The sequence below is a fragment of the Castor canadensis genome, chromosome 2 (genome assembly GCF_047511655.1).
Source record: "Castor canadensis chromosome 2, mCasCan1.hap1v2, whole genome shotgun sequence".
Taxonomy (NCBI): Eukaryota; Metazoa; Chordata; class Mammalia; order Rodentia; family Castoridae; genus Castor; species Castor canadensis.
In genome coordinates, this window is record NC_133387.1 from 123,311,439 (window position 1) to 123,322,828 (window position 11,390).

Consider the following 11,390-nt stretch of genomic DNA (forward strand, 5'->3'; position numbering starts at 1 on the left):
AGCAGCAGGCAGGCAAGCCACAGTTGCAGATACCACTCTCAGAACTGCCTCCAGACTCTTTGTTTTCTTTTTCTCCCTACCTTTGATGAGAGAACAACCGAATTACACCTGTAAGTGGAAAAACTTACTGAATCTGTATTGCATTAGAACTTGGGACATTAGGTGGGTTTGTGTGTGTGTGTGTGTGTGTGTGTGTGTGTGTGTGTGTGTAGTTTTGTTCTACTTTATTCATCCCCTTTGATGAGAGAAATACAGAACAACATCTGAGGCACCATCTCCAGCATTGGAGACTGAGACGGACACCCAAATTATTAAGACGGAAACTTCATTGCCTTTGAACTTGGAGGTTTTTTTGTTTTTTATTTTTAATTTTCTATTTTCCATTTTATTTTAATTCATTTTTAATATATAGATATTTCTTTCATTTACTTATTTTTTATTTCTATTCCTATCTTGATTTTTTTTATTTTTAATTTTCACTCTTATCTCTGTCCCTCTAATGTCTGTTCAGCTTACTGTCAATTAGTACACTAACACTCCCTGTTTATACCTTTGAAACTTTCTTGTCTGAAACCTTGTTCTGCTTTCTCCCTCTTGTCTGTGTATTTGTTTTCCCCTTTTCTTTAACTTCTTGCTTTCCATCTCAGCTCACCCTTCCATTCTAAATATTACCATTGTTATTATTACAAGCTAGAAAATACTTAGTTGCACCCAGTACAGGGACAGTGACAACACCAAAGACAATGACAGGAAGACAGAAAACACAGGGAAACCAGTTTCCCCACAGCAAAAAATTAGTACAGGAACCAGAGGGGAATGAAGAAAACAGATTCTCAGATACAGACTCCAACAAAGTGAAGATAAACTAAGCCAAAGGAACCAATGAAGCCCACAAGAATAATTTAAAAGAAGACATTCTACAGGTACTCAATGAGAATTTTATAGAGATGATACTGGATAGGGTCAACCAAAATGTACAGGAGACACTCAAGAAATTCCAAGACAACAAAAATAGAGAATTTGAAAAAGCAAAAGAAGAAATAAAGGAAACCATAGAAGCACTGTATAAACACCAAAGTGAAACACAGAACACAATGAATAAACAGATAAATGAACTCAGGACAAAAATAGACAACATTAAAGAGGACACCAGCAAGGACATGGAAAACCTCAGAAAAAAGTATGAAACAGAACTGCAAAACAAAATGGAAGGCCAATCCAGCAGAATAGAACAAACAGAAGACAGAATCTCAGAACTTGAAGATGAAGTGGTAATTAAAGGAAAAAACCGAAGAACTATTAATTAAACAACTCAAGACCTGTGAAAAGAAAATGCAAGAACTCACTGACTCCATCAAAAGACCAAACTTGAGAATCATGGGCATCGAAGAAGGAGAAGATGTGCAAGCTAAGGGAATGGGTAATCTATTCAACAAAATAATAACTGAAAATTTCCCAAATCTAGAGAAAGATATTCCTATACAGATGCAAGAGGCCTCTAGGACACCAAACAGACCAGATCAAAATAGAACTACCCCACGACATATCATCATTAAAACAACAAGTTCAGAAACTAAGGAAAGAATATTAAAGGCTGTAAGAGAGAAAAAGCAAGTAACATACAAAGGTAAAGCCAACAAAATCACAGCAGACTTCTCAACAGAAACAATAAAAGCAAGAAAAGCGTGGGGTGAGATCTTTCACTGAATGAAAATAACTTCAACCCCAGGAAACTCTACCCAGCAAAACTATCATTCAAAATAGATGGAGCAATAAAGTCTTCCATGATAAGCAGAAACTAAAACAATATGTTATGACAAAGCCACCACTACAAAAGATTCTGCAAGGGATTCTGCACACAGAAAGTGAAACCCAACTTAACCATGAAAAGACAGGCAACACCAAACCACAGGAAAAGAAAAAGCAAGACAGTAGAGAGTAACCTCAACTTAGGTACACACAATCAAACCTTCAAACAACTAAGACAACTAAATGACAGGAATCACCACATACCTATCAGTACTAACAGTTAATGTTAACGGACTTAATTCACCCATCAAAAGGATTAAAAAGGAAGATCCAACAATTTGTTGCTTACAGGAGACCCATCTCACTGATAGAAATAAGCATAGGTTTAGGATGAAAGGCTGGAAGAAGATTTACCAAGCCAATGGCCCCTGAAAACAGGCAGGAGGGGCAATACTTATCTCTGACAAAGTAGACTTCAAACCTACATTGATCAAATGAGATAAAGAAGGACATTCCATACTAATAAAAGGGGAAAATTCCATACTAATAAAAGGGGAAATAGACCAAAAGGAAATAACAATCATCAATCTGTCTGCACCCAGTGTCAATGCACCCAATTTCATTAAACATACCCTGAAAGACCTAAAAACATATAAAAATGCCAACACAGTGGTTGTGGGAGACTTTAACACCCCATTATCATCAATAGATAGGTCATCCAAACAAAAAATCAATAAAGAAATCCAAGATCTAAAATATGCAATAGATCAAATGGACCTAGTAGATGTCTACAGAACATTTCATCCAACCTATACACAATATACATTTTTCTCAGCAGCCCATGAAACCTTCTCCAAAATAGATCATATCCTAGGGCACAAAGCAAGTCTCAGCAAATATAAGAAAATAGAAATTATACCGTGCATACTATCTGATCACAATGCAGTAAAAGTAGAATTCAACAACAAAAGTAAAGACAAAAAACATGCAAACAGCTGGAAACTAAATAACTCATTACTTAATGAAGAATGGATCATCAATGAAATAAAATAGGCAATTAAGAAGTTCCTGGAAGTTAATGAAAATGAAAACACAACCTACCAGAACCTATGGGACACAGCTAAGGCAGTCCTGAGAGGAAAGTTTATAGTCATGAGTGCATATATTAAAAAGATCCCAAATCAATGACTAATGATACATCTCAAACTCCTAGAAAAACAAGAACAAGCAAATCCCAAAACAAATAGGAGAGAAGTAATAACAATAAGAGCTGAAATCAATGAAATAGAAACCAAAAAAACCATACAAAGAATCAATGAAACAAAAAGTTGGTTCTTTGAAAAAATAAACAAGATCGATAGACCCCTGGCAAACCTGACTAAAATGAGGAGAAAGAAAACCCAAATTAGTAGAATCAGGAATGAAAAGGGGAGATAACAACAAACACCATGGAAGTCCAGGAAATCATCATAGACTACTTTGAGAACCTACATTCAAATAAATTTGAAAATTTTAAAGAAATGGACAGATTTCTAGATACATATGATCATCCAAAACTGAACCAAGAGGAAATTAATCACCTGAATAGACCTATAAAACAAAATGAAATTGAAGCAGCAATCAATAGTCTCTGCTGAATTCTATCAGACCTTTAAAGAAGAACTGATACCAACCATCCTTAAACTGTTCCACGAAATAGAAAGGGAAGGAAAACTGCCAAACACATTCTATGAAGCCAGTATTCCACTTATCTCTAAACCAGGCAAAGACACCTCCAAAAAGGAGAATTATAGGCCAATCTCCTTAATGAACACTGACACAAAAATCCTCAACAAAATAATGGCAAACCAAATTCAACAACACATCAAAAAGATTATTCACCATGACCAAGTAGGCTTCATTCCAGGGATGCAGGAATGGTTCAACATACAAAAAATCAATAAATGTAATAAACCACATTAACAGAAGCAAAGACAAAAACCATTTGATCATCTCAATAGATGCAGAAAAAGCCTTTGATAAGATCCAACATCATTTCATGATAAAAGCTCTAAGAAAACTAGGAATAGAAGGAAAGTACCTCAACATTATAAAAGCTATATATGACAAACCTACAGCCAGCATTATACTTAACGGAGAAAAACTGAAACCATTCCCTCTAAAATCCAGAACCAGACAAGGATGCCCACTATCTCCACTCCTATTCAACATAGTACTGGAATTCCTAGCCAGAGCAATTAGGCAAGAAGAAGGAATAAAAGGAATACAAATAGGTAAAGAAACTGTCAAAATATCCCTATTTGCAGATGACATGATCCTATACCTTAAAGACCCAAAATATTCTACTCAGAAGCTTGTAGACATCATCAATAGCTATAGCAAGGTAGCAGGATACAAAATCAACATAGAAAAATCATTAGCATTGCTATACACTAACAATGAGCAAACGGAAAAAAAAAGTATGAAAACAATTCCATTTACAATAGCCTGAAAAAAATCAAATACCTAGCTGTAAACCTAACAAAAGATGTGAAAGATCTCTACAAGGAAAGCTATACACTTCTGAAGAAAGAGATTGAGGAAGACTATAGAAAGTGGAGAGATCTCCCATGCTCATGGATTGGTAGAATCAACATAGTAAAAATGTTGATACTCCCAAAAATAATCTACATGTTTAATGCAATTCCCATCAAAATTCCAATGACATTCATTAAAGAGATTGAAAATCTACTGTTAAATTTATATGGAAACACAAGAGGCCACAAATAGCTAAGGCAATAATCAGTCAAAAGAACAATGCAGGAGGTATCACAATACCTGACTTCAAACTATATTACAAAGCAATAACAATAAAAACAGCATGGTACTGGCACAAAAACAGACATGAAGACCAGTGGAACAGAATAGAGGACCCAGATATGAAGCCACACATGTATAACCAACTTGTCTTTGACAAAGGAGCTAAAAATATATGATGAAGAAATAGCAGCCTCTTCAACAAAAACTGCTGGGAAAACTGGTTAGCAGTCTTCAAAAAACTGAAACTAGATCTGTGTATATCACCCTGTTTCAAGATTAACTCAAAATGGATCAAGGATCTTAATATCAGACCACAAACTCTAAAGTTGATACAGGAAAGAGTAGGAAATACTCTGGAGTTAGTAGGTATAGGTAAGAACTTTCTCAATGAAACCCCAGCAGCACAGCAACTATGAGATAGCATAGAAAAATGGGACCTCATAAAGCTAAAAAGCTTCTGTTCATCAAAAGAAATGGTCTCTAAACTGAAGAGAACACCCACAGAGTGGGAGAAAATATTTGCCAACTATACATCAGACAAAGGACTGATAACCAGAATATATAGGGAACTTAAAAAACTAAATTCTCCCCAAATTAATGAACCAATAAAGAAATGGGCAAGTGACCTAAACAGAACTTTCTCAAAAGAAGAAATTCAAATGGCCAAAAAACACATGAAAAAATGCTCACCATCTCTAGCAATAAAGGAAATGCAAATTAAAACCACACTAAGATTCCACCTCACCCCTGTTAGAATAGCCATCATCAGCAACATCACCACCAACAGGTGTTGGCAAGGATGCAGGGAAAAAGGAACCTTCATACACTGTTGGTGGGAATGTACACTAGTACAACCATTCTGGAAAAAAATTTGGAGGCTACTTAAAAAGCTAGATATTGATCTACCATTTGATCCAGCAATACCACTCTTGCGGATATACCCAAAAGACTGTGACACAGGTTACTCCAGAGGCACCTGCACACCCATGTTTATTGCGGCACTATTCACAATAGCCAAGTTATGGAAACAGCCAAGATGCCCCACCACTGATGAATGGATTAAGAAAATGTGTTTTCTATACACAATGGAATTTTATGCAACCATGAAGAAGAACGAAATGTTATCATTTGCTGGTAAATGGATGGAATTGGAGAACATCTTTCTGAGTGAGGTTAGCCTGGCCCAAAAGTCCAAAAATCGTATGTTCTCCCTCATATGTGGACATTACATCAAGGGCAAACACAACAATGGGATTGGACTTTGAGCACATGATAAAAGCAAGAGCACTCAAGGAAGGGGTGAGGATAGCTAAGACACCTAAAAAACTAGCTAGCATTTGTTGCCCTTAACGCAGAGAAACTAAAGCAGATACCTTAAAAGCAACTGAGGCCAATAGGAGAAGGGGACCAGGAACTAGAGAAAAGGTTAGATCAAAAAGAATTAACCTAGAAGGTAACACCCACGCACAGGAAATCAATGTGAGTCAATGCCCTATATAGCTATCCTTATCTCAACCAGCAAAAACCCTTGTTCCTTCCTATTATTGCTTATACTCTCTCTACAACAACATTAGAAATCAAGGCAAAATAGTTTCTGCCGGGTATTGAGGGGGTGGGGAGGAGTGGGAGGGGGCGGAGTGGTTGGTAAGGGAATGGGTGAGGCAGGGGGAGAAATGACCCAAGCCTTGTATGCACATACGAATAATAATAAAAAAAAAGAGTTGAAGTTGCCTCAGGAAAGACAACAGAGGAATGAGACTCATGTTTGCCTCACATGCACAAGGCCTTAGGCTTGATCCCCAGAACCGCATAATATAAACATAAGTAGATGAATGAAAAGGGAAAGAAAGATGGAAAAACAGGCCTCATGTGCTGGCACTGTAGACCTACATTCCCAATTTTCCGAACTGTGTTAACTCTGGACATAGAAGGAACTTAGATGGAGAGACACTAAAATGTGGTGAGATAAGGACCAGTAGGGGCACTGAAAGTCTCCCAACCCCCCAAGAGGTGTGGAAGAGGGTGGCTGGCTTCAAAGGCTAACAGAAGAGAGAAGGACCTGTCACAAGATACAGCCACCTAGGCATGAGGAGACACTAGTGTACAACAGCATGAAGGAAGCATGGATTCCAGGGTGTGACTTCTGTGGGCTGAGGACTGACGGTCATGAACCAAGGATAGGAGAACATAGATCAAGGTCAGCTTGGCTCCATTCTGTGGCCATCACTCACCAGTGCTCACAAAGCTGCACTCTTATGTAATTTTATTGGTCTTAGAAGAACTCAGATGACTTGATTGCCAAATAATTTTATTATTATTCACACAAAGAGAAATGATTTTTCCTTCACCAGGCTAATTCAACACATCTAAAGAGTTGGAGTTGTTATAGATTGTGTTTACTTTGGTACAAACTGCCCAACACCACTCCTTTGAACACTAGACTTTGGAATTAAAAATGAAGGACAGGAAATAGTTCCTGTTGGGGGAGATAGCTATGGGAGGGAGAAGGGTGACTAGGGTTGATGTGCTTTGTATATCTCTATGAAGCAGAACAACGATACCCATTGTAATTATTTTAAGTGGGGTGGAGAGGGGAACAAAGGGAGATATGGTGGGGGCTAAGCAAAAATGTTCCACATTAAACTTTACAGAATCTTCACATGGAATCCCCCTTGTAAAATTAATGTCTGCTGTAAAAATGAAAAAAACTAAAAGTAGCTTGAAGACAAGTGATAGAGAGAAAGAATTCTCATGGGCATGCTTGATGGTATCCAGGGTTTGGACGGGATTGAGTTTAATGGGAATTTTTAATATGTAACAAGTAATAACTTATAGTGATTTGAAAAATTATGAGAACACATGATCCATATAATCAAAGCTTATTAACTTAGGATTTATTTTGGAAAAATATGTTGACAAATGTGTTGTATTTGTATTTTGAATATTTTACACAAATATGAAACACAAAACATCCAATGTTAACTAACACTGATCTCACAAGTTCAAATTTAAATGCTGAGCATTTTATGTCATATAGAATGAATTTTCAAAGTTCTGTCAATGATTATAGCATATATTATTATTCCTTACCAAAATCTGTAGGTAATTTAAAAGTCCTATATTAAAAGTAGTTAATTTTTTTCTTGAATATTCTAAAATATGTCAGTATGGATTATCCTTCAAAACTTCAGGACATGGGTACAAATAGAGTACACAAGAATATGTTTTAAACTAGTTAGGATCATTTCATTTCCAGGTTTACCAGGAACACCTCTAACTTTAGAAATTTAAAAATAGAATACCCTAATCAAACATAAGAAAAGACTTGAACTAGAAATAGGCAGGGTGATGGTTAGAGACACTGAGGGTGGGAGAATCAGGGAGCTAGAGAAGGAGGAGATGTGGGTGAAAGGGTCAGACAGGAGGCATCACAGAGCAGGGTGACCATTAATCCCATCCTGTGTAGTTCAAAGTTACAAAGAGACATTTTCACATGTCTCATCACATGTTAAGAAGAAAGAGAAACCAGGACTCCATGCATCCTGATGTCATGGTGTGTGGCATAGACAAAGTGTGACAGAAACACCTACAAGAGCAAGCTAGCCAGAAAGTTGATGCTGTTGTGAACACCCAACCCAGAGGACTCAGTGTTGAGCATGAGGTAGGTTTGCAAATGCACATAGACAAGAGGAAATCCTGCTACAGGCTCCCTGGAGATGAGAAGTCCAAGTCTCCACCAAGGTGAAAATCAGACACTATTTCTCTTCATGCATTTGCTGTGTACTTATAAATTTCTGTTGTTCACAAGTTTTACAATTAATTGATATTCCTGACTGAGGATCACAGGTCTTCCACTGTCTTGTACTCTCCTAATGCATGATTCATCATGTAGTAATGAGAATTATTCAAAATCCTAAGGGGAAAGTCATTTCAGAGACATATCTAGGTCACCCCAACAGCAGCTAATATTTCAAAGGGCTTCTGTACAGACAAGGCTCTACAACCATCTAAACCAGAACACTGAGTCCCTGCCCCCAAAGGGTCAGTTCATTTCACAGTGGAAAATGCACTCAGTCCATCTGCAAGAGTTTTCATAGTCTTAACAGTTCCAGAGTTGCCCCAAATTCCAGAGCTTCCTCTGAAACCCAATGTAAACTTTTAGTTATGAAATCCCAGAAAAAAATCCATATTTCAAGGTATAGTGGTTCAAGATTAAACCTTTTCATTACAAAGTTTAGGAACAGCAAAAAAAAAAAGAAATCATACCAGAGTGAGACCAAAAACAGCATGGAAAAAATAAATCCTATAGAATCAGGTAAAGAATAAGGGACACTTGGTGCTGTGATCTGAGCTCCAAAGATCTCAGGTACAATCAACACAGCTGCTCTTCTTTTCTTATTTATTTATTTGGCTTATTTATTCATTTATTCATATGTGCATACATTGTTTGGGCCATATCTCCCCCCTGCTTCCTGCTCCCCACCCCGTCACTATCACCCCAATCTCCCTTGCTTCCAGTCAGAACCTGTTCAGCCCTCTTCTCCAAATTTGTTGAAGAGAAGACATAAGCAATAATAAGAAAGACATAGTGTTTTTGCTAGTTCGAGATAAGGATAGCTATACAGAGGGATTCCTGGCATTGCTTCCATGCACATGTGTATTACAACCCAAAATGATTCATCTCTACCAGACCTCTTCCCATAGTGACCTCTGTCAATTTAAAGTTACTATATTAGCTCTTCTACAGTGGGCACATCAAACACTTTCAAGTTTTGGGTTTCCTACCTTTCCCTATTTCTTCTGTATGTGTTCTCCCCTTAGCATGTGACCCATGTCCAATAATATTTACTGTATCTCTTTTAGGTCTAAAGTCCACATATGAGGGAGAACATACGATTTTTGGCCTTCTGAGCCTGGCTAACTTCACTTAAGATGATGTTTTCCAGTTCCATCCATTTACTTGCAAATGACAAGATTTCATTCTTCTTCATGGCTGAGTAAAATTCCATTGTGTATAAATACCACATTTTCTTAATCCATTCATTGGTAGTGGGACATCTTGGCTGTTTCTGTACCTTGGCTATTGTGAATAGTGGTGCAATTAACATGGGTGTGCAGGTGCCTATGGAATAAGCTGAGTAGCATTACTTTGGATATATACCTAGAAGTGGGATTGCTGGATCATATGGTAGATCTATGTTTAGTTTTTTAAGAAACCTCCATATTGTTTCCAGAGTGGTTGTACTAGCTTTCATTCCCATCAGCAGGGTATGAGGGTTCCTTTTTCCCCACATCCTCTCCAAAATTTGTTGTTGCTGGAGTTTTTTATGATAGCTATTCTAACAGGGGTGAGGTGAAATCTTAGTGTGGTTTTAATTTGAAATTCCTTTATGGCCAGAGATACTAAGCATTTTTTCATGTGTTTTTTGGCCATTTGTATTTATTCGTTTAAAAAGTTCTGTTTAGGTCAGTTGCCCATTTCTTTATTGGTTCACTGATTTGGGGGGAGTTTAGTTTCTTGAGCTCCCTGTATATTGTGGTTATCAGTCCTTTGTCTGATGTATAGCCAGCAAATATTTTCTCCCACTCTGTGGAGAAAATGGTCTCAGTTCAGAGACCATTTCCTTTGTTGTGCAGAAGCTCATTACTTTCACATAGTCCCATTTGTCCATTCTGTCTCTTAGTTGCTGAGCTGCTGGGGTTCTATTGAGGAAGTCCTAGCCTAAACCTGTTGCTTCCAGAATATTCCCTGATTTTTTCTGTACCAGCTTCAGAGTTTCAGGTCTGATATTAAAGTCCTTTATCCATTTTGAGTTGGTACAAGTACAGGGTGATAGACATGGATCTAGTTTCAGTTTCCTGCAGGCAGATAAACACTTTTTCCAGCAACATTTGTTGAAGAGGCTGTCTATTTTCCATGGTATGTTTTTGGCACTTTTGTCAAAAATAAGGTGGGCATAGCTGTATGGATTCATATCTGGGTCCTCCATTCTATTCCACTGGTCTTCATATGTGTTTTTGTGCCAGTACCATGCTGTTTTTATTACTATTGCTTTATAATAGAGTTTGAAGTCAGGTATTGTGATACTTCCAGCATTGCTCTTTTTGCTGAGTATTGCTTTGGCTATTCATGGTCTCTTGTGTTTTGAAATGAACTTTAGGGTATATTTTTCAATCTCTGTAATGAATGTCATTGGGATTTTGATGGGAATTGTGTTGAACATGTAGATTGCTTTTGGTAGTATAGCCATTTTTGCTGTGTTGATTCTACCAATCCATGACCATGGAAGATATTTCCACCTTTTGTGGTCTTCCTCAATGTCTTCCTTCAGCGGTTTGTAGTTCTCCTTGTAAAAGTCATTCACATCTTTCTTAAGTTTACTCATAGGTATTTGAAGTTTTTTTGAGACTATTTTAAATGAATTTGTTTTCCTATATTCTGTCTCAATTTCTTCATTGTTGGCATATAGAAAAGCTAATGATTTTCGTGACTTGATTTTGTATCCCTTTACATTGCTGAAGCTGTTCATGGTGTCTAGGAGTTTTTGGGTAGAGTTTTTTTGGGTCTTTGAGGTATAGGATATACCTCAAATACCAGGGATATTTTGACAGTTTCTTTACCTATTTATGTTAGTTTTATTTATTCTCTGGCCATATTGCTCTGGCTAGAAATTCCAGGACTATATTGAACTGGAGTGGGGAGAGTGGGCACACTTGCCTCATTCCTAATTTTAGGGGAAATGGTTTCAGTTTTTCTTCATTAAATATGATTTTGTCTATAGGTTTGTTGTATATAGCCTATATAATGTTTAAGTATTTTCCTTTTATTCCTTGTTTTCTTA